The sequence below is a fragment of the Rhinoderma darwinii genome (genome assembly GCF_050947455.1).
Source record: "Rhinoderma darwinii isolate aRhiDar2 chromosome 5 unlocalized genomic scaffold, aRhiDar2.hap1 SUPER_5_unloc_24, whole genome shotgun sequence".
NCBI lineage: Eukaryota > Metazoa > Chordata > Amphibia > Anura > Rhinodermatidae > Rhinoderma > Rhinoderma darwinii.
In genome coordinates this window covers 1-27,507 of record NW_027461781.1, presented here as the reverse complement: position 1 = coordinate 27,507, position 27,507 = coordinate 1, and the positions used below count along the sequence as shown (strand labels likewise).

The following is a 27,507-nucleotide window of genomic DNA, read 5'->3' as shown; positions in this document are numbered from 1 at the left end:
GTGTACACTAGATGGATGTGATGGAATGTACTGTCGTCCCTACATTTCAAGAAGAAGTAAGAATTGCAGTTGCAACAAAGCCTTGCTTGCCTACAAAGAGAGCAGCAATTTGGATTTGTTACTATGTTACCTAGAAGAATAACAAACTGTGCAAGGATGGAGGTTGTAGGAGCAAGGAGAAGTTGTCTGTAAAGTTGGTGGATGCCTATTTTCCATTTTGCAGTCCCTTGTCTCCCTCTTGTGGCCTCCTGGAGGCAACTAGCTGTGCAAAAAAAAGACAGCCTGGCGGCCGGCTGTTGCAGTGTTGCCCTCTCAGGCAACACTAAGTGACTGACTGAGCCTCACCGTCTTATATAAAGTTCAGACGGAACTTTGCACGTGTCATAGTGGAGCCCTCAGGATTCCAGAGCCAGCTTTCTGACATCATAATGGGGCCTCAGAGATAAAAGCCTGGGCCCAGGCAGTGTTGGTCAGTGCTGCTCAGCAGGCAGCACTGGACTGGACTGGATTACAGCTGATACAAGGTGTGAAGGAACAAGGGGTGGCTGTGGGCATGCACTTGCTGCCGCTGCCAGTGTTTATCTGCATGGCAGCAGGGCATTTGGGCGTTGCCAGGAAGGCGTTTTTATGTAGATTCCTCCTCTTTCAGCACTGCATTGTGGTGCAAGCAAAAGAAGCAAATCCTGTCTGGCTTCCTCTCCGGCCTTTATTCACCTCCCGTGTAGCTGTGAGTGTGTGAGCCTGCAGGACCCCATGGAATTGCCTAGAAGTAGGCTGAATCGCTGCAAGGGCTGAACAGCAGTATCGGGCAGGCTCGGGCAACGCGCGGCCCGTTCGGGTTATCGCTTCTCGGCCTTTTGGCTAAGATCAAGTGTAGTATCTGTTCTTATCAGTTTAATATCTGATACGTCCCCTATCTGGGGACCATATATTAAATGGATTTTTAGAACAGGGAGATGGAAATAGAGCTTGCTCTGTCCACTCCACGCATTGACCTGGTATTGCAGTATTTCCAGGACCGGTGCACCCTTTCCTTATGTGTTGACTAAAAGCAGATTCCAAAAGTGTTTTTTGTCTTTGCTATTGTTTCTGTCTTTCTGAAGGGATCTCCCCTTTTAATCCCATTATTTCAACACCTGTTGGACAATGCATGAGTGATAATGAGCTCATTGATTAAATGCAATTAATGAATAGATTGCCACCTCTTGTTGTGTGTCGTCTGTGTTTCTGTGTTTCCGGCATTTCACATTGGAACACCTCATTCACCTTCCTTGTCTTCTCTCCGCCCTCCCTTTTAGGTAAGTTAAAGAGCTGCACCTGAGCCAGCCACTGATTGATTGATTGATTGATTGATTGATTGATTGATTGATTGATTGATGCAGCACAACAGTCAAATAGTGGAGTGGAGTAGGGGAACAGCAAACAGCCAATAAAGCAGCCCGCCCGCTCGCCTGCCCGCCACAATGGACCTACCTGTGTACACTAGATGGATGTGATGGAATGTACTGTCGTCCCTACATTTCAAGAAGAAGTAAGAATTGCAGTTGCAACAAAGCCTTGCTTGCCTACAAAGAGAGCAGCAATTTGGATTTGTTACTATGTTACCTAGAAGAATAACAAACTGTGCAAGGATGGAGGTTGTAGGAGCAAGGAGAAGTTGTCTGTAAAGTTGGTGGATGCCTATTTTCCATTTTGCAGTCCCTTGTCTCCCTCTTGTGGCCTCCTGGAGGCAACTAGCTGTGCAAAAAAAAGACAGCCTGGCGGCCGGCTGTTGCAGTGTTGCCCTCTCAGGCAACACTGAGTGACTGACTGAGCCTCACCGTCTTATATAAAGTTCAGACGGAACTTTGCACGTGTCATAGTGGAGCCCTCAGGATTCCAGAGCCAGCTTTCTGACATCATAATGGGGCCTCAGAGATAAAAGCCTGGGCCCAGGCAGTGTTGGTCAGTGCTGCTCAGCAGGCAGCACTGGACTGGACTGGATTACAGCTGATACAAGGTGTGAAGGAACAAGGGGTGGCTGTGGGCATGCACTTGCTGCCGCTGCCAGTGTTTATCTGCATGGCAGCAGGGCATTTGGGCGTTGCCAGGAAGGCGTTTTTATGTAGATTCCTCCTCTTTCAGCACTGCATTGTGGTGCAAGCAAAAGAAGCAAATCCTGTCTGGCTTCCTCTCCGGCCTTTATTCACCTCCCGTGTAGCTGTGAGTGTGTGAGCCTGCAGGGCCCCATGGAATTGCCTAGAAGTAGGCTGAATCGCTGCAAGGGCTGAACAGCAGTATCGGGCAGGCTCGGGCAACGCGCGGCCCGTTCGGGTTATCGCTTCTCGGCCTTTTGGCTAAGATCAAGTGTAGTATCTGTTCTTATCAGTTTAATATCTGATACGTCCCCTATCTGGGGACCATATATTAAATGGATTTTTAGAACAGGGAGATGGAAATAGAGCTTGCTCTGTCCACTCCACGCATTGACCTGGTATTGCAGTATTTCCAGGACCGGTGCACCCTTTCCTTATGTGTTGACTAAAAGCAGATTCCAAAAGTGTTTTTTGTCTTTGCTATTGTTTCTGTCTTTCTGAAGGGATCTCCCCTTTTAATCCCATTATTTCAACACCTGTTGGACAATGCATGAGTGATAATGAGCTCATTGATTAAATGCAATTAATGAATAGATTGCCACCTCTTGTTGTGTGTCGTCTGTGTTTCTGTGTTTCCGGCATTTCACATTGGAACACCTCATTCACCTTCCTTGTCTTCTCTCCGCCCTCCCTTTTAGGTAAGTTAAAGAGCTGCACCTGAGCCAGCCACTGATTGATTGATTGATTGATTGATTGATTGATTGATTGATTGATTGATTGATTGATGCAGCACAACAGTCAAATAGTGGAGTGGAGTAGGGGAACAGCAAACAGCCAATAAAGCAGCCCGCCCGCTCGCCTGCCCGCCACAATGGACCTACCTGTGTACACTAGATGGATGTGATGGAATGTACTGTCGTCCCTACATTTCAAGAAGAAGTAAGAATTGCAGTTGCAACAAAGCCTTGCTTGCCTACAAAGAGAGCAGCAATTTGGATTTGTTACTATGTTACCTAGAAGAATAACAAACTGTGCAAGGATGGAGGTTGTAGGAGCAAGGAGAAGTTGTCTGTAAAGTTGGTGGATGCCTATTTTCCATTTTGCAGTCCCTTGTCTCCCTCTTGTGGCCTCCTGGAGGCAACTAGCTGTGCAAAAAAAAGACAGCCTGGCGGCCGGCTGTTGCAGTGTTGCCCTCTCAGGCAACACTGAGTGACTGACTGAGCCTCACCGTCTTATATAAAGTTCAGACGGAACTTTGCACGTGTCATAGTGGAGCCCTCAGGATTCCAGAGCCAGCTTTCTGACATCATAATGGGGCCTCAGAGATAAAAGCCTGGGCCCAGGCAGTGTTGGTCAGTGCTGCTCAGCAGGCAGCACTGGACTGGACTGGATTACAGCTGATACAAGGTGTGAAGGAACAAGGGGTGGCTGTGGGCATGCACTTGCTGCCGCTGCCAGTGTTTATCTGCATGGCAGCAGGGCATTTGGGCGTTGCCAGGAAGGCGTTTTTATGTAGATTCCTCCTCTTTCAGCACTGCATTGTGGTGCAAGCAAAAGAAGCAAATCCTGTCTGGCTTCCTCTCCGGCCTTTATTCACCTCCCGTGTAGCTGTGAGTGTGTGAGCCTGCAGGGCCCCATGGAATTGCCTAGAAGTAGGCTGAATCGCTGCAAGGGCTGAACAGCAGTATCGGGCAGGCTCGGGCAACGCGCGGCCCGTTCGGGTTATCGCTTCTCGGCCTTTTGGCTAAGATCAAGTGTAGTATCTGTTCTTATCAGTTTAATATCTGATACGTCCCCTATCTGGGGACCATATATTAAATGGATTTTTAGAACAGGGAGATGGAAATAGAGCTTGCTCTGTCCACTCCACGCATTGACCTGGTATTGCAGTATTTCCAGGACCGGTGCACCCTTTCCTTATGTGTTGACTAAAAGCAGATTCCAAAAGTGTTTTTTGTCTTTGCTATTGTTTCTGTCTTTCTGAAGGGATCTCCCCTTTTAATCCCATTATTTCAACACCTGTTGGACAATGCATGAGTGATAATGAGCTCATTGATTAAATGCAATTAATGAATAGATTGCCACCTCTTGTTGTGTGTCGTCTGTGTTTCTGTGTTTCCGGCATTTCACATTGGAACACCTCATTCACCTTCCTTGTCTTCTCTCCGCCCTCCCTTTTAGGTAAGTTAAAGAGCTGCACCTGAGCCAGCCACTGATTGATTGATTGATTGATTGATTGATGCAGCACAACAGTCAAATAGTGGAGTGGAGTAGGGGAACAGCAAACAGCCAATAAAGCAGCCCGCCCGCTCGCCTGCCCGCCACAATGGACCTACCTGTGTACACTAGATGGATGTGATGGAATGTACTGTCGTCCCTACATTTCAAGAAGAAGTAAGAATTGCAGTTGCAACAAAGCCTTGCTTGCCTACAAAGAGAGCAGCAATTTGGATTTGTTACTATGTTACCTAGAAGAATAACAAACTGTGCAAGGATGGAGGTTGTAGGAGCAAGGAGAAGTTGTCTGTAAAGTTGGTGGATGCCTATTTTCCATTTTGCAGTCCCTTGTCTCCCTCTTGTGGCCTCCTGGAGGCAACTAGCTGTGCAAAAAAAAGACAGCCTGGCGGCCGGCTGTTGCAGTGTTGCCCTCTCAGGCAACACTGAGTGACTGACTGAGCCTCACCGTCTTATATAAAGTTCAGACGGAACTTTGCACGTGTCATAGTGGAGCCCTCAGGATTCCAGAGCCAGCTTTCTGACATCATAATGGGGCCTCAGAGATAAAAGCCTGGGCCCAGGCAGTGTTGGTCAGTGCTGCTCAGCAGGCAGCACTGGACTGGACTGGATTACAGCTGATACTAGGTGTGAAGGAACAAGGGGTGGCTGTGGGCATGCACTTGCTGCCGCTGCCAGTGTTTATCTGCATGGCAGCAGGGCATTTGGGCGTTGCCAGGAAGGCGTTTTTATGTAGATTCCTCCTCTTTCAGCACTGCATTGTGGTGCAAGCAAAAGAAGCAAATCCTGTCTGGCTTCCTCTCCGGCCTTTATTCACCTCCCGTGTAGCTGTGAGTGTGTGAGCCTGCAGGGCCCCATGGAATTGCCTAGAAGTAGGCTGAATCGCTGCAAGGGCTGAACAGCAGTATCGGGCAGGCTCGGGCAACGCGCGGCCCGTTCGGGTTATCGCTTCTCGGCCTTTTGGCTAAGATCAAGTGTAGTATCTGTTCTTATCAGTTTAATATCTGATACGTCCCCTATCTGGGGACCATATATTAAATGGATTTTTAGAACAGGGAGATGGAAATAGAGCTTGCTCTGTCCACTCCACGCATTGACCTGGTATTGCAGTATTTCCAGGACCGGTGCACCCTTTCCTTATGTGTTGACTAAAAGCAGATTCCAAAAGTGTTTTTTGTCTTTGCTATTGTTTCTGTCTTTCTGAAGGGATCTCCCCTTTTAATCCCATTATTTCAACACCTGTTGGACAATGCATGAGTGATAATGAGCTCATTGATTAAATGCAATTAATGAATAGATTGCCACCTCTTGTTGTGTGTCGTCTGTGTTTCTGTGTTTCCGGCATTTCACATTGGAACACCTCATTCACCTTCCTTGTCTTCTCTCCGCCCTCCCTTTTAGGTAAGTTAAAGAGCTGCACCTGAGCCAGCCACTGATTGATTGATTGATTGATTGATTGATTGATTGATTGATTGATTGATTGATGCAGCACAACAGTCAAATAGTGGAGTGGAGTAGGGGAACAGCAAACAGCCAATAAAGCAGCCCGCCCGCTCGCCTGCCCGCCACAATGGACCTACCTGTGTACACTAGATGGATGTGATGGAATGTACTGTCGTCCCTACATTTCAAGAAGAAGTAAGAATTGCAGTTGCAACAAAGCCTTGCTTGCCTACAAAGAGAGCAGCAATTTGGATTTGTTACTATGTTACCTAGAAGAATAACAAACTGTGCAAGGATGGAGGTTGTAGGAGCAAGGAGAAGTTGTCTGTAAAGTTGGTGGATGCCTATTTTCCATTTTGCAGTCCCTTGTCTCCCTCTTGTGGCCTCCTGGAGGCAACTAGCTGTGCAAAAAAAAGACAGCCTGGCGGCCGGCTGTTGCAGTGTTGCCCTCTCAGGCAACACTGAGTGACTGACTGAGCCTCACCGTCTTATATAAAGTTCAGACGGAACTTTGCACGTGTCATAGTGGAGCCCTCAGGATTCCAGAGCCAGCTTTCTGACATCATAATGGGGCCTCAGAGATAAAAGCCTGGGCCCAGGCAGTGTTGGTCAGTGCTGCTCAGCAGGCAGCACTGGACTGGACTGGATTACAGCTGATACAAGGTGTGAAGGAACAAGGGGTGGCTGTGGGCATGCACTTGCTGCCGCTGCCAGTGTTTATCTGCATGGCAGCAGGGCATTTGGGCGTTGCCAGGAAGGCGTTTTTATGTAGATTCCTCCTCTTTCAGCACTGCATTGTGGTGCAAGCAAAAGAAGCAAATCCTGTCTGGCTTCCTCTCCGGCCTTTATTCACCTCCCGTGTAGCTGTGAGTGTGTGAGCCTGCAGGGCCCCATGGAATTGCCTAGAAGTAGGCTGAATCGCTGCAAGGGCTGAACAGCAGTATCGGGCAGGCTCGGGCAACGCGCGGCCCGTTCGGGTTATCGCTTCTCGGCCTTTTGGCTAAGATCAAGTGTAGTATCTGTTCTTATCAGTTTAATATCTGATACGTCCCCTATCTGGGGACCATATATTAAATGGATTTTTAGAACAGGGAGATGGAAATAGAGCTTGCTCTGTCCACTCCACGCATTGACCTGGTATTGCAGTATTTCCAGGACCGGTGCACCCTTTCCTTATGTGTTGACTAAAAGCAGATTCCAAAAGTGTTTTTTGTCTTTGCTATTGTTTCTGTCTTTCTGAAGGGATCTCCCCTTTTAATCCCATTATTTCAACACCTGTTGGACAATGCATGAGTGATAATGAGCTCATTGATTAAATGCAATTAATGAATAGATTGCCACCTCTTGTTGTGTGTCGTCTGTGTTTCTGTGTTTCCGGCATTTCACATTGGAACACCTCATTCACCTTCCTTGTCTTCTCTCCGCCCTCCCTTTTAGGTAAGTTAAAGAGCTGCACCTGAGCCAGCCACTGATTGATTGATTGATTGATTGATTGATTGATTGATTGATTGATTGATTGATTGATTGATTGATGCAGCACAACAGTCAAATAGTGGAGTGGAGTAGGGGAACAGCAAACAGCCAATAAAGCAGCCCGCCCGCTCGCCTGCCCGCCACAATGGACCTACCTGTGTACACTAGATGGATGTGATGGAATGTACTGTCGTCCCTACATTTCAAGAAGAAGTAAGAATTGCAGTTGCAACAAAGCCTTGCTTGCCTACAAAGAGAGCAGCAATTTGGATTTGTTACTATGTTACCTAGAAGAATAACAAACTGTGCAAGGATGGAGGTTGTAGGAGCAAGGAGAAGTTGTCTGTAAAGTTGGTGGATGCCTATTTTCCATTTTGCAGTCCCTTGTCTCCCTCTTGTGGCCTCCTGGAGGCAACTAGCTGTGCAAAAAAAAAGACAGCCTGGCGGCCGGCTGTTGCAGTGTTGCCCTCTCAGGCAACACTGAGTGACTGACTGAGCCTCACCGTCTTATATAAAGTTCAGACGGAACTTTGCACGTGTCATAGTGGAGCCCTCAGGATTCCAGAGCCAGCTTTCTGACATCATAATGGGGCCTCAGAGATAAAAGCCTGGGCCAAGGCAGTGTTGGTCAGTGCTGCTCAGCAGGCAGCACTGGACTGGACTGGATTACAGCTGATACAAGGTGTGAAGGAACAAGGGGTGGCTGTGGGCATGCACTTGCTGCCGCTGCCAGTGTTTATCTGCATGGCAGCAGGGCATTTGGGCGTTGCCAGGAAGGCGTTTTTATGTAGATTCCTCCTCTTTCAGCACTGCATTGTGGTGCAAGCAAAAGAAGCAAATCCTGTCTGGCTTCCTCTCCGGCCTTTATTCACCTCCCGTGTAGCTGTGAGTGTGTGAGCCTGCAGGGCCCCATGGAATTTCCTAGAAGTAGGCTGAATCGCTGCAAGGGCTGAACAGCAGTATCGGGCAGGCTCGGGCAACGCGCGGCCCGTTCGGGTTATCGCTTCTCGGCCTTTTGGCTAAGATCAAGTGTAGTATCTGTTCTTATCAGTTTAATATCTGATACGTCCCCTATCTGGGGACCATATATTAAATGGATTTTTAGAACAGGGAGATGGAAATAGAGCTTGCTCTGTCCACTCCACGCATTGACCTGGTATTGCAGTATTTCCAGGACCGGTGCACCCTTTCCTTATGTGTTGACTAAAAGCAGATTCCAAAAGTGTTTTTTGTCTTTGCTATTGTTTCTGTCTTTCTGAAGGGATCTCCCCTTTTAATCCCATTATTTCAACACCTGTTGGACAATGCATGAGTGATAATGAGCTCATTGATTAAATGCAATTAATGAATAGATTGCCACCTCTTGTTGTGTGTCGTCTGTGTTTCTGTGTTTCCGGCATTTCACATTGGAACACCTCATTCACCTTCCTTGTCTTCTCTCCGCCCTCCCTTTTAGGTAAGTTAAAGAGCTGCACCTGAGCCAGCCACTGATTGATTGATTGATTGATTGATTGATTGATTGATTGATTGATTGATTGATTGATTGATGCAGCACAACAGTCAAATAGTGGAGTGGAGTAGGGGAACAGCAAACAGCCAATAAAGCAGCCCGCCCGCTCGCCTGCCCGCCACAATGGACCTACCTGTGTACACTAGATGGATGTGATGGAATGTACTGTCGTCCCTACATTTCAAGAAGAAGTAAGAATTGCAGTTGCAACAAAGCCTTGCTTGCCTACAAAGAGAGCAGCAATTTGGATTTGTTACTATGTTACCTAGAAGAATAACAAACTGTGCAAGGATGGAGGTTGTAGGAGCAAGGAGAAGTTGTCTGTAAAGTTGGTGGATGCCTATTTTCCATTTTGCAGTCCCTTGTCTCCCTCTTGTGGCCTCCTGGAGGCAACTAGCTGTGCAAAAAAAAGACAGCCTGGCGGCCGGCTGTTGCAGTGTTGCCCTCTCAGGCAACACTGAGTGACTGACTGAGCCTCACCGTCTTATATAAAGTTCAGACGGAACTTTGCACGTGTCATAGTGGAGCCCTCAGGATTCCAGAGCCAGCTTTCTGACATCATAATGGGGCCTCAGAGATAAAAGCCTGGGCCCAGGCAGTGTTGGTCAGTGCTGCTTAGCAGGCAGCACTGGACTGGACTGGATTACAGCTGATACAAGGTGTGAAGGAACAAGGGGTGGCTGTGGGCATGCACTTGCTGCCGCTGCCAGTGTTTATCTGCATGGCAGCAGGGCATTTGGGCGTTGCCAGGAAGGCGTTTTTATGTAGATTCCTCCTCTTTCAGCACTGCATTGTGGTGCAAGCAAAAGAAGCAAATCCTGTCTGGCTTCCTCTCCGGCCTTTATTCACCTCCCGTGTAGCTGTGAGTGTGTGAGCCTGCAGGGCCCCATGGAATTGCCTAGAAGTAGGCTGAATCGCTGCAAGGGCTGAACAGCAGTATCGGGCAGGCTCGGGCAACGCGCGGCCCGTTCGGGTTATCGCTTCTCGGCCTTTTGGCTAAGATCAAGTGTAGTATCTGTTCTTATCAGTTTAATATCTGATACGTCCCCTATCTGGGGACCATATATTAAATGGATTTTTAGAACAGGGAGATGGAAATAGAGCTTGCTCTGTCCACTCCACGCATTGACCTGGTATTGCAGTATTTCCAGGACCGGTGCACCCTTTCCTTATGTGTTGACTAAAAGCAGATTCCAAAAGTGTTTTTTGTCTTTGCTATTGTTTCTGTCTTTCTGAAGGGATCTCCCCTTTTAATCCCATTATTTCAACACCTGTTGGACAATGCATGAGTGATAATGAGCTCATTGATTAAATGCAATTAATGAATAGATTGCCACCTCTTGTTGTGTGTCGTCTGTGTTTCTGTGTTTCCGGCATTTCACATTGGAACACCTCATTCACCTTCCTTGTCTTCTCTCCGCCCTCCCTTTTAGGTAAGTTAAAGAGCTGCACCTGAGCCAGCCACTGATTGATTGATTGATTGATTGATTGATTGATTGATTGATTGCAGCACAACAGTCAAATAGTGGAGTGGAGTAGGGGAACAGCAAACAGCCAATAAAGCAGCCCGCCCGCTCGCCTGCCCGCCACAATGGACCTACCTGTGTACACTAGATGGATGTGATGGAATGTACTGTCGTCCCTACATTTCAAGAAGAAGTAAGAATTGCAGTTGCAACAAAGCCTTGCTTGCCTACAAAGAGAGCAGCAATTTGGATTTGTTACTATGTTACCTAGAAGAATAACAAACTGTGCAAGGATGGAGGTTGTAGGAGCAAGGAGAAGTTGTCTGTAAAGTTGGTGGATGCCTATTTTCCATTTTGCAGTCCCTTGTCTCCCTCTTGTGGCCTCCTGGAGGCAACTAGCTGTGCAAAAAAAAGACAGCCTGGCGGCCGGCTGTTGCAGTGTTGCCCTCTCAGGCAACACTGAGTGACTGACTGAGCCTCACCGTCTTATATAAAGTTCAGACGGAACTTTGCACGTGTCATAGTGGAGCCCTCAGGATTCCAGAGCCAGCTTTCTGACATCATAATGGGGCCTCAGAGATAAAAGCCTGGGCCCAGGCAGTGTTGGTCAGTGCTGCTCAGCAGGCAGCACTGGACTGGACTGGATTACAGCTGATACAAGGTGTGAAGGAACAAGGGGTGGCTGTGGGCATGCACTTGCTGCCGCTGCCAGTGTTTATCTGCATGGCAGCAGGGCATTTGGGCGTTGCCAGGAAGGCGTTTTTATGTAGATTCCTCCTCTTTCAGCACTGCATTGTGGTGCAAGCAAAAGAAGCAAATCCTGTCTGGCTTCCTCTCCGGCCTTTATTCACCTCCCGTGTAGCTGTGAGTGTGTGAGCCTGCAGGGCCCCATGGAATTGCCTAGAAGTAGGCTGAATCGCTGCAAGGGCTGAACAGCAGTATCGGGCAGGCTCGGGCAACGCGCGGCCCGTTCGGGTTATCGCTTCTCGGCCTTTTGGCTAAGATCAAGTGTAGTATCTGTTCTTATCAGTTTAATATCTGATACGTCCCCTATCTGGGGACCATATATTAAATGGATTTTTAGAACAGGGAGATGGAAATAGAGCTTGCTCTGTCCACTCCACGCATTGACCTGGTATTGCAGTATTTCCAGGACCGGTGCACCCTTTCCTTATGTGTTGACTAAAAGCAGATTCCAAAAGTGTTTTTTGTCTTTGCTATTGTTTCTGTCTTTCTGAAGGGATCTCCCCTTTTAATCCCATTATTTCAACACCTGTTGGACAATGCATGAGTGATAATGAGCTCATTGATTAAATGCAATTAATGAATAGATTGCCACCTCTTGTTGTGTGTCGTCTGTGTTTCTGTGTTTCCGGCATTTCACATTGGAACACCTCATTCACCTTCCTTGTCTTCTCTCCGCCCTCCCTTTTAGGTAAGTTAAAGAGCTGCACCTGAGCCAGCCACTGATTGATTGATTGATTGATTGATTGATTGATTGATTGATTGATTGCAGCACAACAGTCAAATAGTGGAGTGGAGTAGGGGAACAGCAAACAGCCAATAAAGCAGCCCGCCCGCTCGCCTGCCCGCCACAATGGACCTACCTGTGTACACTAGATGGATGTGATGGAATGTACTGTCGTCCCTACATTTCAAGAAGAAGTAAGAATTGCAGTTGCAACAAAGCCTTGCTTGCCTACAAAGAGAGCAGCAATTTGGATTTGTTACTATGTTACCTAGAAGAATAACAAACTGTGCAAGGATGGAGGTTGTAGGAGCAAGGAGAAGTTGTCTGTAAAGTTGGTGGATGCCTATTTTCCATTTTGCAGTCCCTTGTCTCCCTCTTGTGGCCTCCTGGAGGCAACTAGCTGTGCAAAAAAAAGACAGCCTGGCGGCCGGCTGTTGCAGTGTTGCCCTCTCAGGCAACACTGAGTGACTGACTGAGCCTCACCGTCTTATATAAAGTTCAGACGGAACTTTGCACGTGTCATAGTGGAGCCCTCAGGATTCCAGAGCCAGCTTTCTGACATCATAATGGGGCCTCAGAGATAAAAGCCTGGGCCCAGGCAGTGTTGGTCAGTGCTGCTCAGCAGGCAGCACTGGACTGGACTGGATTACAGCTGATACAAGGTGTGAAGGAACAAGGGGTGGCTGTGGGCATGCACTTGCTGCCGCTGCCAGTGTTTATCTGCATGGCAGCAGGGCATTTGGGCGTTGCCAGGAAGGCGTTTTTATGTAGATTCCTCCTCTTTCAGCACTGCATTGTGGTGCAAGCAAAAGAAGCAAATCCTGTCTGGCTTCCTCTCCGGCCTTTATTCACCTCCCGTGTAGCTGTGAGTGTGTGAGCCTGCAGGGCCCCATGGAATTGCCTAGAAGTAGGCTGAATCGCTGCAAGGGCTGAACAGCAGTATCGGGCAGGCTCGGGCAACGCGCGGCCCGTTCGGGTTATCGCTTCTCGGCCTTTTGGCTAAGATCAAGTGTAGTATCTGTTCTTATCAGTTTAATATCTGATACGTCCCCTATCTGGGGACCATATATTAAATGGATTTTTAGAACAGGGAGATGGAAATAGAGCTTGCTCTGTCCACTCCACGCATTGACCTGGTATTGCAGTATTTCCAGGACCGGTGCACCCTTTCCTTATGTGTTGACTAAAAGCAGATTCCAAAAGTGTTTTTTGTCTTTGCTATTGTTTCTGTCTTTCTGAAGGGATCTCCCCTTTTAATCCCATTATTTCAACACCTGTTGGACAATGCATGAGTGATAATGAGCTCATTGATTAAATGCAATTAATGAATAGATTGCCACCTCTTGTTGTGTGTCGTCTGTGTTTCTGTGTTTCCGGCATTTCACATTGGAACACCTCATTCACCTTCCTTGTCTTCTCTCCGCCCTCCCTTTTAGGTAAGTTAAAGAGCTGCACCTGAGCCAGCCACTGATTGATTGATTGATTGATTGATTGATTGATTGATTGATTGATTGATTGATTGATTGATTGATGCAGCACAACAGTCAAATAGTGGAGTGGAGTAGGGGAACAGCAAACAGCCAATAAAGCAGCCCGCCCGCTCGCCTGCCCGCCACAATGGACCTACCTGTGTACACTAGATGGATGTGATGGAATGTACTGTCGTCCCTACATTTCAAGAAGAAGTAAGAATTGCAGTTGCAACAAAGCCTTGCTTGCCTACAAAGAGAGCAGCAATTTGGATTTGTTACTATGTTACCTAGAAGAATAACAAACTGTGCAAGGATGGAGGTTGTAGGAGCAAGGAGAAGTTGTCTGTAAAGTTGGTGGATTCCCTTGTCTCCCTCTTGTGGCCTCCTGGAGGCAACTAGCTGTGCAAAAAAAAAGACAGCCTGGCGGCCGGCTGTTGCAGTGTTGCCCTCTCAGGCAACACTGAGTGACTGACTGAGCCTCACCGTCTTATATAAAGTTCAGACGGAACTTTGCACGTGTCATAGTGGAGCCCTCAGGATTCCAGAGCCAGCTTTCTGACATCATAATGGGGCCTCAGAGATAAAAGCCTGGGCCAAGGCAGTGTTGGTCAGTGCTGCTCAGCAGGCAGCACTGGACTGGACTGGATTACAGCTGATACAAGGTGTGAAGGAACAAGGGGTGGCTGTGGGCATGCACTTGCTGCCGCTGCCAGTGTTTATCTGCATGGCAGCAGGGCATTTGGGCGTTGCCAGGAAGGCGTTTTTATGTAGATTCCTCCTCTTTCAGCACTGCATTGTGGTGCAAGCAAAAGAAGCAAATCCTGTCTGGCTTCCTCTCCGGCCTTTATTCACCTCCCGTGTAGCTGTGAGTGTGTGAGCCTGCAGGGCCCCATGGAATTTCCTAGAAGTAGGCTGAATCGCTGCAAGGGCTGAACAGCAGTATCGGGCAGGCTCGGGCAACGCGCGGCCCGTTCGGGTTATCGCTTCTCGGCCTTTTGGCTAAGATCAAGTGTAGTATCTGTTCTTATCAGTTTAATATCTGATACGTCCCCTATCTGGGGACCATATATTAAATGGATTTTTAGAACAGGGAGATGGAAATAGAGCTTGCTCTGTCCACTCCACGCATTGACCTGGTATTGCAGTATTTCCAGGACCGGTGCACCCTTTCCTTATGTGTTGACTAAAAGCAGATTCCAAAAGTGTTTTTTGTCTTTGCTATTGTTTCTGTCTTTCTGAAGGGATCTCCCCTTTTAATCCCATTATTTCAACACCTGTTGGACAATGCATGAGTGATAATGAGCTCATTGATTAAATGCAATTAATGAATAGATTGCCACCTCTTGTTGTGTGTCGTCTGTGTTTCTGTGTTTCCGGCATTTCACATTGGAACACCTCATTCACCTTCCTTGTCTTCTCTCCGCCCTCCCTTTTAGGTAAGTTAAAGAGCTGCACCTGAGCCAGCCACTGATTGATTGATTGATTGATTGATTGATTGATTGATTGATTGATTGATTGATTGATGCAGCACAACAGTCAAATAGTGGAGTGGAGTAGGGGAACAGCAAACAGCCAATAAAGCAGCCCGCCCGCTCGCCTGCCCGCCACAATGGACCTACCTGTGTACACTAGATGGATGTGATGGAATGTACTGTCGTCCCTACATTTCAAGAAGAAGTAAGAATTGCAGTTGCAACAAAGCCTTGCTTGCCTACAAAGAGAGCAGCAATTTGGATTTGTTACTATGTTACCTAGAAGAATAACAAACTGTGCAAGGATGGAGGTTGTAGGAGCAAGGAGAAGTTGTCTGTAAAGTTGGTGGATGCCTATTTTCCATTTTGCAGTCCCTTGTCTCCCTCTTGTGGCCTCCTGGAGGCAACTAGCTGTGCAAAAAAAAGACAGCCTGGCGGCCGGCTGTTGCAGTGTTGCCCTCTCAGGCAACACTGAGTGACTGACTGAGCCTCACCGTCTTATATAAAGTTCAGACGGAACTTTGCACGTGTCATAGTGGAGCCCTCAGGATTCCAGAGCCAGCTTTCTGACATCATAATGGGGCCTCAGAGATAAAAGCCTGGGCCCAGGCAGTGTTGGTCAGTGCTGCTCAGCAGGCAGCACTGGACTGGACTGGATTACAGCTGATACAAGGTGTGAAGGAACAAGGGGTGGCTGTGGGCATGCACTTGCTGCCGCTGCCAGTGTTTATCTGCATGGCAGCAGGGCATTTGGGCGTTGCCAGGAAGGCGTTTTTATGTAGATTCCTCCTCTTTCAGCACTGCATTGTGGTGCAAGCAAAAGAAGCAAATCCTGTCTGGCTTCCTCTCCGGCCTTTATTCACCTCCCATGTAGCTGTGAGTGTGTGAGCCTGCAGGGCCCCATGGAATTGCCTAGAAGTAGGCTGAATCGCTGCAAGGGCTGAACAGCAGTATCGGGCAGGCTCGGGCAACGCGCGGCCCGTTCGGGTTATCGCTTCTCGGCCTTTTGGCTAAGATCAAGTGTAGTATCTGTTCTTATCAGTTTAATATCTGATACGTCCCCTATCTGGGGACCATATATTAAATGGATTTTTAGAACAGGGAGATGGAAATAGAGCTTGCTCTGTCCACTCCACGCATTGACCTGGTATTGCAGTATTTCCAGGACCGGTGCACCCTTTCCTTATGTGTTGACTAAAAGCAGATTCCAAAAGTGTTTTTTGTCTTTGCTATTGTTTCTGTCTTTCTGAAGGGATCTCCCCTTTTAATCCCATTATTTCAACACCTGTTGGACAATGCATGAGTGATAATGAGCTCATTGATTAAATGCAATTAATGAATAGATTGCCACCTCTTGTTGTGTGTCGTCTGTGTTTCTGTGTTTCCGGCATTTCACATTGGAACACCTCATTCACCTTCCTTGTCTTCTCTCCGCCCTCCCTTTTAGGTAAGTTAAAGAGCTGCACCTGAGCCAGCCACTGATTGATTGATTGATTGATTGATTGATTGATTGATTGATTGATTGATTGATTGATTGATGCAGCACAACAGTCAAATAGTGGAGTGGAGTAGGGGAACAGCAAACAGCCAATAAAGCAGCCCGCCCGCTCGCCTGCCCGCCACAATGGACCTACCTGTGTACACTAGATGGATGTGATGGAATGTACTGTCGTCCCTACATTTCAAGAAGAAGTAAGAATTGCAGTTGCAACAAAGCCTTGCTTGCCTACAAAGAGAGCAGCAATTTGGATTTGTTACTATGTTACCTAGAAGAATAACAAACTGTGCAAGGATGGAGGTTGTAGGAGCAAGGAGAAGTTGTCTGTAAAGTTGGTGGATGCCTATTTTCCATTTTGCAGTCCCTTGTCTCCCTCTTGTGGCCTCCTGGAGGCAACTAGCTGTGCAAAAAAAAGACAGCCTGGCGGCCGGCTGTTGCAGTGTTGCCCTCTCAGGCAACACTGAGTGACTGACTGAGCCTCACCGTCTTATATAAAGTTCAGACGGAACTTTGCACGTGTCATAGTGGAGCCCTCAGGATTCCAGAGCCAGCTTTCTGACATCATAATGGGGCCTCAGAGATAAAAGCCTGGGCCCAGGCAGTGTTGGTCAGTGCTGCTCAGCAGGCAGCACTGGACTGGACTGGATTACAGCTGATACAAGGTGTGAAGGAACAAGGGGTGGCTGTGGGCATGCACTTGCTGCCGCTGCCAGTGTTTATCTGCATGGCAGCAGGGCATTTGGGCGTTGCCAGGAAGGCGTTTTTATGTAGATTCCTCCTCTTTCAGCACTGCATTGTGGTGCAAGCAAAAGAAGCAAATCCTGTCTGGCTTCCTCTCCGGCCTTTATTCACCTCCCGTGTAGCTGTGAGTGTGTGAGCCTGCAGGGCCCCATGGAATTGCCTAGAAGTAGGCTGAATCGCTGCAAGGGCTGAACAGCAGTATCGGGCAGGCTCGGGCAACGCGCGGCCCGTTCGGGTTATCGCTTCTCGGCCTTTTGGCTAAGATCAAGTGTAGTATCTGTTCTTATCAGTTTAATATCTGATACGTCCCCTATCTGGGGACCATATATTAAATGGATTTTTAGAACAGGGAGATGGAAATAGAGCTTGCTCTGTCCACTCCACGCATTGACCTGGTATTGCAGTATTTCCAGGACCGGTGCACCCTTTCCTTATGTGTTGACTAAAAGCAGATTCCAAAAGTGTTTTTTGTCTTTGCTATTGTTTCTGTCTTTCTGAAGGGATCTCCCCTTTTAATCCCATTATTTCAACACCTGTTGGACAATGCATGAGTGATAATGAGCTCATTGATTAAATGCAATTAATGAATAGATTGCCACCTCTTGTTGTGTGTCGTCTGTGTTTCTGTGTTTCCGGCATTTCACATTGGAACACCTCATTCACCTTCCTTGTCTTCTCTCCGCCCTCCCTTTTAGGTAAGTTAAAGAGCTGCACCTGAGCCAGCCACTGATTGATTGATTGATTGATTGATTGATTGATTGATTGATTGATTGATTGATTGATTGATGCAGCACAACAGTCAAATAGTGGAGTGGAGTAGGGGAACAGCAAACAGCCAATAAAGCAGCCCGCCCGCTCGCCTGCCCGCCACAATGGACCTACCTGTGTACACTAGATGGATGTGATGGAATGTACTGTCGTCCCTACATTTCAAGAAGAAGTAAGAATTGCAGTTGCAACAAAGCCTTGCTTGCCTACAAAGAGAGCAGCAATTTGGATTTGTTACTATGTTACCTAGAAGAATAACAAACTGTGCAAGGATGGAGGTTGTAGGAGCAAGGAGAAGTTGTCTGTAAAGTTGGTGGATGCCTATTTTCCATTTTGCAGTCCCTTGTCTCCCTCTTGTGGCCTCCTGGAGGCAACTAGCTGTGCAAAAAAAAGACAGCCTGGCGGCCGGCTGTTGCAGTGTTGCCCTCTCAGGCAACACTGAGTGACTGACTGAGCCTCACCGTCTTATATAAAGTTCAGACGGAACTTTGCACGTGTCATAGTGGAGCCCTCAGGATTCCAGAGCCAGCTTTCTGACATCATAATGGGGCCTCAGAGATAAAAGCCTGGGCCCAGGCAGTGTTGGTCAGTGCTGCTCAGCAGGCAGCACTGGACTGGACTGGATTACAGCTGATACAAGGTGTGAAGGAACAAGGGGTGGCTGTGGGCATGCACTTGCTGCCGCTGCCAGTGTTTATCTGCATGGCAGCAGGGCATTTGGGCGTTGCCAGGAAGGCGTTTTTATGTAGATTCCTCCTCTTTCAGCACTGCATTGTGGTGCAAGCAAAAGAAGCAAATCCTGTCTGGCTTCCTCTCCGGCCTTTATTCACCTCCCGTGTAGCTGTGAGTGTGTGAGCCTGCAGGGCCCCATGGAATTGCCTAGAAGTAGGCTGAATCGCTGCAAGGGCTGAACAGCAGTATCCGCGGCCCGTTCGGGTTATCGCTTCTCGGCCTTTTGGCTAAGATCAAGTGTAGTATCTGTTCTTATCAGTTTAATATCTGATACGTCCCCTATCTGGGGACCATATATTAAATGGATTTTTAGAACAGGGAGATGGAAATAGAGCTTGCTCTGTCCACTCCACGCATTGACCTGGTATTGCAGTATTTCCAGGACCGGTGCACCCTTTCCTTATGTGTTGACTAAAAGCAGATTCCAAAAGTGTTTTTTGTCTTTGCTATTGTTTCTGTCTTTCTGAAGGGATCTCCCCTTTTAATCCCATTATTTCAACACCTGTTGGACAATGCATGAGTGATAATGAGCTCATTGATTAAATGCAATTAATGAATAGATTGCCACCTCTTGTTGTGTGTCGTCTGTGTTTCTGTGTTTCCGGCATTTCACATTGGAACACCTCATTCACCTTCCTTGTCTTCTCTCCGCCCTCCCTTTTAGGTAAGTTAAAGAGCTGCACCTGAGCCAGCCACTGATTGATTGATTGATTGATTGATTGATTGATTGATTGATTGATTGATGCAGCACAACAGTCAAATAGTGGAGTGGAGTAGGGGAACAGCAAACAGCCAATAAAGCAGCCCGCCCGCTCGCCTGCCCGCCACAATGGACCTACCTGTGTACACTAGATGGATGTGATGGAATGTACTGTCGTCCCTACATTTCAAGAAGAAGTAAGAATTGCAGTTGCAACAAAGCCTTGCTTGCCTACAAAGAGAGCAGCAATTTGGATTTGTTACTATGTTACCTAGAAGAATAACAAACTGTGCAAGGATGGAGGTTGTAGGAGCAAGGAGAAGTTGTCTGTAAAGTTGGTGGATGCCTATTTTCCATTTTGCAGTCCCTTGTCTCCCTCTTGTGGCCTCCTGGAGGCAACTAGCTGTGCAAAAAAAAGACAGCCTGGCGGCCGGCTGTTGCAGTGTTGCCCTCTCAGGCAACACTGAGTGACTGACTGAGCCTCACCGTCTTATATAAAGTTCAGACGGAACTTTGCACGTGTCATAGTGGAGCCCTCAGGATTCCAGAGCCAGCTTTCTGACATCATAATGGGGCCTCAGAGATAAAAGCCTGGGCCCAGGCAGTGTTGGTCAGTGCTGCTCAGCAGGCAGCACTGGACTGGACTGGATTACAGCTGATACAAGGTGTGAAGGAACAAGGGGTGGCTGTGGGCATGCACTTGCTGCCGCTGCCAGTGTTTATCTGCATGGCAGCAGGGCATTTGGGCGTTGCCAGGAAGGCGTTTTTATGTAGATTCCTCCTCTTTCAGCACTGCATTGTGGTGCAAGCAAAAGAAGCAAATCCTGTCTGGCTTCCTCTCCGCCCTTTATTCACCTCCCGTGTAGCTGTGAGTGTGTGAGCCTGCAGGGCCCCATGGAATTGCCTAGAAGTAGGCTGAATCGCTGCAAGGGCTGAACAGCAGTATCGGGCAGGCTCGGGCAACGCGCGGCCCGTTCGGGTTATCGCTTCTCGGCCTTTTGGCTAAGATCAAGTGTAGTATCTGTTCTTATCAGTTTAATATCTGATACGTCCCCTATCTGGGGACCATATATTAAATGGATTTTTAGAACAGGGAGATGGAAATAGAGCTTGCTCTGTCCACTCCACGCATTGACCTGGTATTGCAGTATTTCCAGGACCGGTGCACCCTTTCCTTATGTGTTGACTAAAAGCAGATTCCAAAAGTGTTTTTTGTCTTTGCTATTGTTTCTGTCTTTCTGAAGGGATCTCCCCTTTTAATCCCATTATTTCAACACCTGTTGGACAATGCATGAGTGATAATGAGCTCATTGATTAAATGCAATTAATGAATAGATTGCCACCTCTTGTTGTGTGTCGTCTGTGTTTCTGTGTTTCCGGCATTTCACATTGGAACACCTCATTCACCTTCCTTGTCTTCTCTCCGCCCTCCCTTTTAGGTAAGTTAAAGAGCTGCACCTGAGCCAGCCACTGATTGATTGATTGATTGATTGATTGATTGATTGATGCAGCACAACAGTCAAATAGTGGAGTGGAGTAGGGGAACAGCAAACAGCCAATAAAGCAGCCCGCCCGCTCGCCTGCCCGCCACAATGGACCTACCTGTGTACACTAGATGGATGTGATGGAATGTACTGTCGTCCCTACATTTCAAGAAGAAGTAAGAATTGCAGTTGCAACAAAGCCTTGCTTGCCTACAAAGAGAGCAGCAATTTGGATTTGTTACTATGTTACCTAGAAGAATAACAAACTGTGCAAGGATGGAGGTTGTAGGAGCAAGGAGAAGTTGTCTGTAAAGTTGGTGGATGCCTATTTTCCATTTTGCAGTCCCTTGTCTCCCTCTTGTGGCCTCCTGGAGGCAACTAGCTGTGCAAAAAAAAGACAGCCTGGCGGCCGGCTGTTGCAGTGTTGCCCTCTCAGGCAACACTGAGTGACTGACTGAGCCTCACCGTCTTATATAAAGTTCAGACGGAACTTTGCACGTGTCATAGTGGAGCCCTCAGGATTCCAGAGCCAGCTTTCTGACATCATAATGGGGCCTCAGAGATAAAAGCCTGGGCCCAGGCAGTGTTGGTCAGTGCTGCTCAGCAGGCAGCACTGGACTGGACTGGATTACAGCTGATACAAGGTGTGAAGGAACAAGGGGTGGCTGTGGGCATGCACTTGCTGCCGCTGCCAGTGTTTATCTGCATGGCAGCAGGGCATTTGGGCGTTGCCAGGAAGGCGTTTTTATGTAGATTCCTCCTCTTTCAGCACTGCATTGTGGTGCAAGCAAAAGAAGCAAATCCTGTCTGGCTTCCTCTCCGGCCTTTATTCACCTCCCGTGTAGCTGTGAGTGTGTGAGCCTGCAGGGCCCCATGGAATTGCCTAGAAGTAGGCTGAATCGCTGCAAGGGCTGAACAGCAGTATCGGGCAGGCTCGGGCAACGCGCGGCCCGTTCGGGTTATCGCTTCTCGGCCTTTTGGCTAAGATCAAGTGTAGTATCTGTTCTTATCAGTTTAATATCTGATACGTCCCCTATCTGGGGACCATATATTAAATGGATTTTTAGAACAGGGAGATGGAAATAGAGCTTGCTCTGTCCACTCCACGCATTGACCTGGTATTGCAGTATTTCCAGGACCGGTGCACCCTTTCCTTATGTGTTGACTAAAAGCAGATTCCAAAAGTGTTTTTTGTCTTTGCTATTGTTTCTGTCTTTCTGAAGGGATCTCCCCTTTTAATCCCATTATTTCAACACCTGTTGGACAATGCATGAGTGATAATGAGCTCATTGATTAAATGCAATTAATGAATAGATTGCCACCTCTTGTTGTGTGTCGTCTGTGTTTCTGTGTTTCCGGCATTTCACATTGGAACACCTCATTCACCTTCCTTGTCTTCTCTCCGCCCTCCCTTTTAGGTAAGTTAAAGAGCTGCACCTGAGCCAGCCACTTGATTGATTGATTGATTGATTGATTGATTGATTGATTGATTGATTGATTGATTGATTGATGCAGCACAACAGTCAAATAGTGGAGTGGAGTAGGGGAACAGCAAACAGCCAATAAAGCAGCCCGCCCGCTCGCCTGCCCGCCACAATGGACCTACCTGTGTACACTAGATGGATGTGATGGAATGTACTGTCGTCCCTACATTTCAAGAAGAAGTAAGAATTGCAGTTGCAACAAAGCCTTGCTTGCCTACAAAGAGAGCAGCAATTTGGATTTGTTACTATGTTACCTAGAAGAATAACAAACTGTGCAAGGATGGAGGTTGTAGGAGCAAGGAGAAGTTGTCTGTAAAGTTGGTGGATGCCTATTTTCCATTTTGCAGTCCCTTGTCTCCCTCTTGTGGCCTCCTGGAGGCAACTAGCTGTGCAAAAAAAAGACAGCCTGGCGGCCGGCTGTTGCAGTGTTGCCCTCTCAGGCAACACTGAGTGACTGACTGAGCCTCACCGTCTTATATAAAGTTCAGACGGAACTTTGCACGTGTCATAGTGGAGCCCTCAGGATTCCAGAGCCAGCTTTCTGACATCATAATGGGGCCTCAGAGATAAAAGCCTGGGCCCAGGCAGTGTTGGTCAGTGCTGCTCAGCAGGCAGCACTGGACTGGACTGGATTACAGCTGATACAAGGTGTGAAGGAACAAGGGGTGGCTGTGGGCATGCACTTGCTGCCGCTGCCAGTGTTTATCTGCATGGCAGCAGGGCATTTGGGCGTTGCCAGGAAGGCGTTTTTATGTAGATTCCTCCTCTTTCAGCACTGCATTGTGGTGCAAGCAAAAGAAGCAAATCCTGTCTGGCTTCCTCTCCGGCCTTTATTCACCTCCCGTGTAGCTGTGAGTGTGTGAGCCTGCAGGGCCCCATGGAATTGCCTAGAAGTAGGCTGAATCGCTGCAAGGGCTGAACAGCAGTATCGGGCAGGCTCGGGCAACGCGCGGCCCGTTCGGGTTATCGCTTCTCGGCCTTTTGGCTAAGATCAAGTGTAGTATCTGTTCTTATCAGTTTAATATCTGATACGTCCCCTATCTGGGGACCATATATTAAATGGATTTTTAGAACAGGGAGATGGAAATAGAGCTTGCTCTGTCCACTCCACGCATTGACCTGGTATTGCAGTATTTCCAGGACCGGTGCACCCTTTCCTTATGTGTTGACTAAAAGCAGATTCCAAAAGTGTTTTTTGTCTTTGCTATTGTTTCTGTCTTTCTGAAGGGATCTCCCCTTTTAATCCCATTATTTCAACACCTGTTGGACAATGCATGAGTGATAATGAGCTCATTGATTAAATGCAATTAATGAATAGATTGCCACCTCTTGTTGTGTGTCGTCTGTGTTTCTGTGTTTCCGGCATTTCACATTGGAACACCTCATTCACCTTCCTTGTCTTCTCTCCGCCCTCCCTTTTAGGTAAGTTAAAGAGCTGCACCTGAGCCAGCCACTGATTGATTGATTGATTGATTGATTGATTGATTGATTGATTGATTGATTGATGCAGCACAACAGTCAAATAGTGGAGTGGAGTAGGGGAACAGCAAACAGCCAATAAAGCAGCCCGCCCGCTCGCCTGCCCGCCACAATGGACCTACCTGTGTACACTAGATGGATGTGATGGAATGTACTGTCGTCCCTACATTTCAAGAAGAAGTAAGAATTGCAGTTGCAACAAAGCCTTGCTTGCCTACAAAGAGAGCAGCAATTTGGATTTGTTACTATGTTACCTAGAAGAATAACAAACTGTGCAAGGATGGAGGTTGTAGGAGCAAGGAGAAGTTGTCTGTAAAGTTGGTGGATGCCTATTTTCCATTTTGCAGTCCCTTGTCTCCCTCTTGTGGCCTCCTGGAGGCAACTAGCTGTGCAAAAAAAAGACAGCCTGGCGGCCGGCTGTTGCAGTGTTGCCCTCTCAGGCAACACTGAGTGACTGACTGAGCCTCACCGTCTTATATAAAGTTCAGACGGAACTTTGCACGTGTCATAGTGGAGCCCTCAGGATTCCAGAGCCAGCTTTCTGACATCATAATGGGGCCTCAGAGATAAAAGCCTGGGCCCAGGCAGTGTTGGTCAGTGCTGCTCAGCAGGCAGCACTGGACTGGACTGGATTACAGCTGATACAAGGTGTGAAGGAACAAGGGGTGGCTGTGGGCATGCACTTGCTGCCGCTGCCAGTGTTTATCTGCATGGCAGCAGGGCATTTGGGCGTTGCCAGGAAGGCGTTTTTATGTAGATTCCTCCTCTTTCAGCACTGCATTGTGGTGCAAGCAAAAGAAGCAAATCCTGTCTGGCTTCCTCTCCGGCCTTTATTCACCTCCCGTGTAGCTGTGAGTGTGTGAGCCTGCAGGGCCCCATGGAATTGCCTAGAAGTAGGCTGAATCGCTGCAAGGGCTGAACAGCAGTATCGGGCAGGCTCGGGCAACGCGCGGCCCGTTCGGGTTATCGCTTCTCGGCCTTTTGGCTAAGATCAAGTGTAGTATCTGTTCTTATCAGTTTAATATCTGATACGTCCCCTATCTGGGGACCATATATTAAATGGATTTTTAGAACAGGGAGATGGAAATAGAGCTTGCTCTGTCCACTCCACGCATTGACCTGGTATTGCAGTATTTCCAGGACCGGTGCACCCTTTCCTTATGTGTTGACTAAAAGCAGATTCCAAAAGTGTTTTTTGTCTTTGCTATTGTTTCTGTCTTTCTGAAGGGATCTCCCCTTTTAATCCCATTATTTCAACACCTGTTGGACAATGCATGAGTGATAATGAGCTCATTGATTAAATGCAATTAATGAATAGATTGCCACCTCTTGTTGTGTGTCGTCTGTGTTTCTGTGTTTCCGGCATTTCACATTGGAACACCTCATTCACCTTCCTTGTCTTCTCTCCGCCCTCCCTTTTAGGTAAGTTAAAGAGCTGCACCTGAGCCAGCCACTGATTGATTGATTGATTGATTGATTGATTGATTGATTGATTGATTGATTGATTGATGCAGCACAACAGTCAAATAGTGGAGTGGAGTAGGGGAACAGCAAACAGCCAATAAAGCAGCCCGCCCGCTCGCCTGCCCGCCACAATGGACCTACCTGTGTACACTAGATGGATGTGATGGAATGTACTGTCGTCCCTACATTTCAAGAAGAAGTAAGAATTGCAGTTGCAACAAAGCCTTGCTTGCCTACAAAGAGAGCAGCAATTTGGATTTGTTACTATGTTACCTAGAAGAATAACAAACTGTGCAAGGATGGAGGTTGTAGGAGCAAGGAGAAGTTGTCTGTAAAGTTGGTGGATGCCTATTTTCCATTTTGCAGTCCCTTGTCTCCCTCTTGTGGCCTCCTGGAGGCAACTAGCTGTGCAAAAAAAAGACAGCCTGGCGGCCGGCTGTTGCAGTGTTGCCCTCTCAGGCAACACTGAGTGACTGACTGAGCCTCACCGTCTTATATAAAGTTCAGACGGAACTTTGCACGTGTCATAGTGGAGCCCTCAGGATTCCAGAGCCAGCTTTCTGACATCATAATGGGGCCTCAGAGATAAAAGCCTGGGCCCAGGCAGTGTTGGTCAGTGCTGCTCAGCAGGCAGCACTGGACTGGACTGGATTACAGCTGATACAAGGTGTGAAGGAACAAGGGGTGGCTGTGGGCATGCACTTGCTGCCGCTGCCAGTGTTTATCTGCATGGCAGCAGGGCATTTGGGCGTTGCCAGGAAGGCGTTTTTATGTAGATTCCTCCTCTTTCAGCACTGCATTGTGGTGCAAGCAAAAGAAGCAAATCCTGTCTGGCTTCCTCTCCGGCCTTTATTCACCTCCCGTGTAGCTGTGAGTGTGTGAGCCTGCAGGGCCCCATGGAATTGCCTAGAAGTAGGCTGAATCGCTGCAAGGGCTGAACAGCAGTATCGGGCAGGCTCGGGCAACGCGCGGCCCGTTCGGGTTATCGCTTCTCGGCCTTTTGGCTAAGATCAAGTGTAGTATCTGTTCTTATCAGTTTAATATCTGATACGTCCCCTATCTGGGGACCATATATTAAATGGATTTTTAGAACAGGGAGATGGAAATAGAGCTTGCTCTGTCCACTCCACGCATTGACCTGGTATTGCAGTATTTCCAGGACCGGTGCACCCTTTCCTTATGTGTTGACTAAAAGCAGATTCCAAAAGTGTTTTTTGTCTTTGCTATTGTTTCTGTCTTTCTGAAGGGATCTCCCCTTTTAATCCCATTATTTCAACACCTGTTGGACAATGCATGAGTGATAATGAGCTCATTGATTAAATGCAATTAATGAATAGATTGCCACCTCTTGTTGTGTGTCGTCTGTGTTTCTGTGTTTCCGGCATTTCACATTGGAACACCTCATTCACCTTCCTTGTCTTCTCTCCGCCCTCCCTTTTAGGTAAGTTAAAGAGCTGCACCTGAGCCAGCCACTTGATTGATTGATTGATTGATTGATTGATTGATTGATTGATTGATTGATTGATGCAGCACAACAGTCAAATAGTGGAGTGGAGTAGGGGAACAGCAAACAGCCAATAAAGCAGCCCGCCCGCTCGCCTGCCCGCCACAATGGACCTACCTGTGTACACTAGATGGATGTGATGGAATGTACTGTCGTCCCTACATTTCAAGAAGAAGTAAGAATTGCAGTTGCAACAAAGCCTTGCTTGCCTACAAAGAGAGCAGCAATTTGGATTTGTTACTATGTTACCTAGAAGAATAACAAACTGTGCAAGGATGGAGGTTGTAGGAGCAAGGAGAAGTTGTCTGTAAAGTTGGTGGATGCCTATTTTCCATTTTGCAGTCCCTTGTCTCCCTCTTGTGGCCTCCTGGAGGCAACTAGCTGTGCAAAAAAAAGACAGCCTGGCGGCCGGCTGTTGCAGTGTTGCCCTCTCAGGCAACACTGAGTGACTGACTGAGCCTCACCGTCTTATATAAAGTTCAGACGGAACTTTGCACGTGTCATAGTGGAGCCCTCAGGATTCCAGAGCCAGCTTTCTGACATCATAATGGGGCCTCAGAGATAAAAGCCTGGGCCCAGGCAGTGTTGGTCAGTGCTGCTCAGCAGGCAGCACTGGACTGGACTGGATTACAGCTGATACAAGGTGTGAAGGAACAAGGGGTGGCTGTGGGCATGCACTTGCTGCCGCTGCCAGTGTTTATCTGCATGGCAGCAGGGCATTTGGGCGTTGCCAGGAAGGCGTTTTTATGTAGATTCCTCCTCTTTCAGCACTGCATTGTGGTGCAAGCAAAAGAAGCAAATCCTGTCTGGCTTCCTCTCCGGCCTTTATTCACCTCCCATGTAGCTGTGAGTGTGTGAGCCTGCAGGGCCCCATGGAATTGCCTAGAAGTAGGCTGAATCGCTGCAAGGGCTGAACAGCAGTATCGGGCAGGCTCGGGCAACGCGCGGCCCGTTCGGGTTATCGCTTCTCGGCCTTTTGGCTAAGATCAAGTGTAGTATCTGTTCTTATCAGTTTAATATCTGATACGTCCCCTAT

At 47.8% G+C, this 27,507-nt stretch overlaps 18 non-coding genes and 1 pseudogene across 18 annotated transcripts; all 19 read left to right on the top strand.

Annotated features, from left to right (window-relative positions):
* Positions 1–841: 841 nt before the first annotated feature.
* LOC142687720 (U2 spliceosomal RNA) lies at positions 842–1,032 on the top strand. Its single transcript, XR_012856919.1, has one exon. It is a non-coding gene; the product is annotated as a U2 spliceosomal RNA (small nuclear RNA).
* Positions 1,033–2,316: 1,284 nt separating this feature from the next.
* Positions 2,317–2,507, top strand: LOC142687708 (U2 spliceosomal RNA). The gene has a single exon (XR_012856908.1). It is a non-coding gene; the product is annotated as a U2 spliceosomal RNA (small nuclear RNA).
* Positions 2,508–3,799: 1,292 nt separating this feature from the next.
* LOC142687696 (U2 spliceosomal RNA) lies at positions 3,800–3,990 on the top strand. Its single transcript, XR_012856897.1, has one exon. It is a non-coding gene; the product is annotated as a U2 spliceosomal RNA (small nuclear RNA).
* A 1,264-nt stretch (positions 3,991–5,254) lies between these two features.
* Positions 5,255–5,445, top strand: LOC142687684 (U2 spliceosomal RNA). Its single transcript, XR_012856886.1, has one exon. It is a non-coding gene; the product is annotated as a U2 spliceosomal RNA (small nuclear RNA).
* Positions 5,446–6,733: 1,288 nt separating this feature from the next.
* On the top strand, positions 6,734–6,924 carry LOC142687671 (U2 spliceosomal RNA). Its single transcript, XR_012856874.1, has one exon. It is a non-coding gene; the product is annotated as a U2 spliceosomal RNA (small nuclear RNA).
* Positions 6,925–8,225: 1,301 nt separating this feature from the next.
* Positions 8,226–8,416, top strand: LOC142687659 (U2 spliceosomal RNA). Its single transcript, XR_012856863.1, has one exon. It is a non-coding gene; the product is annotated as a U2 spliceosomal RNA (small nuclear RNA).
* Positions 8,417–9,712: 1,296 nt separating this feature from the next.
* Positions 9,713–9,903, top strand: LOC142687647 (U2 spliceosomal RNA). Its single transcript, XR_012856852.1, has one exon. It is a non-coding gene; the product is annotated as a U2 spliceosomal RNA (small nuclear RNA).
* A 1,277-nt stretch (positions 9,904–11,180) lies between these two features.
* On the top strand, positions 11,181–11,371 carry LOC142687635 (U2 spliceosomal RNA). Its single transcript, XR_012856841.1, has one exon. It is a non-coding gene; the product is annotated as a U2 spliceosomal RNA (small nuclear RNA).
* A 1,281-nt stretch (positions 11,372–12,652) lies between these two features.
* Positions 12,653–12,843, top strand: LOC142687623 (U2 spliceosomal RNA). The gene has a single exon (XR_012856830.1). It is a non-coding gene; the product is annotated as a U2 spliceosomal RNA (small nuclear RNA).
* Positions 12,844–14,124: 1,281 nt separating this feature from the next.
* LOC142687610 (U2 spliceosomal RNA) lies at positions 14,125–14,315 on the top strand. The gene has a single exon (XR_012856819.1). It is a non-coding gene; the product is annotated as a U2 spliceosomal RNA (small nuclear RNA).
* A 1,292-nt stretch (positions 14,316–15,607) lies between these two features.
* LOC142687598 (U2 spliceosomal RNA) lies at positions 15,608–15,798 on the top strand. The gene has a single exon (XR_012856808.1). It is a non-coding gene; the product is annotated as a U2 spliceosomal RNA (small nuclear RNA).
* Positions 15,799–17,094: 1,296 nt separating this feature from the next.
* LOC142687586 (U2 spliceosomal RNA) lies at positions 17,095–17,285 on the top strand. Its single transcript, XR_012856797.1, has one exon. It is a non-coding gene; the product is annotated as a U2 spliceosomal RNA (small nuclear RNA).
* A 1,278-nt stretch (positions 17,286–18,563) lies between these two features.
* Positions 18,564–18,754, top strand: LOC142687574 (U2 spliceosomal RNA). The gene has a single exon (XR_012856786.1). It is a non-coding gene; the product is annotated as a U2 spliceosomal RNA (small nuclear RNA).
* Positions 18,755–20,038: 1,284 nt separating this feature from the next.
* On the top strand, positions 20,039–20,229 carry LOC142687562 (U2 spliceosomal RNA). The gene has a single exon (XR_012856775.1). It is a non-coding gene; the product is annotated as a U2 spliceosomal RNA (small nuclear RNA).
* A 1,272-nt stretch (positions 20,230–21,501) lies between these two features.
* On the top strand, positions 21,502–21,692 carry LOC142688045 (U2 spliceosomal RNA). Its single transcript, XR_012857213.1, has one exon. It is a non-coding gene; the product is annotated as a U2 spliceosomal RNA (small nuclear RNA).
* Positions 21,693–22,989: 1,297 nt separating this feature from the next.
* LOC142687923 (U2 spliceosomal RNA) lies at positions 22,990–23,180 on the top strand. The gene has a single exon (XR_012857102.1). It is a non-coding gene; the product is annotated as a U2 spliceosomal RNA (small nuclear RNA).
* A 1,288-nt stretch (positions 23,181–24,468) lies between these two features.
* LOC142687800 (U2 spliceosomal RNA) lies at positions 24,469–24,659 on the top strand. The gene has a single exon (XR_012856991.1). It is a non-coding gene; the product is annotated as a U2 spliceosomal RNA (small nuclear RNA).
* Positions 24,660–25,951: 1,292 nt separating this feature from the next.
* LOC142687678 (U2 spliceosomal RNA) lies at positions 25,952–26,142 on the top strand. The gene has a single exon (XR_012856880.1). It is a non-coding gene; the product is annotated as a U2 spliceosomal RNA (small nuclear RNA).
* A 1,289-nt stretch (positions 26,143–27,431) lies between these two features.
* On the top strand, positions 27,432–27,507 carry LOC142688050 (U2 spliceosomal RNA; annotated as a pseudogene; the record flags this gene model as incomplete).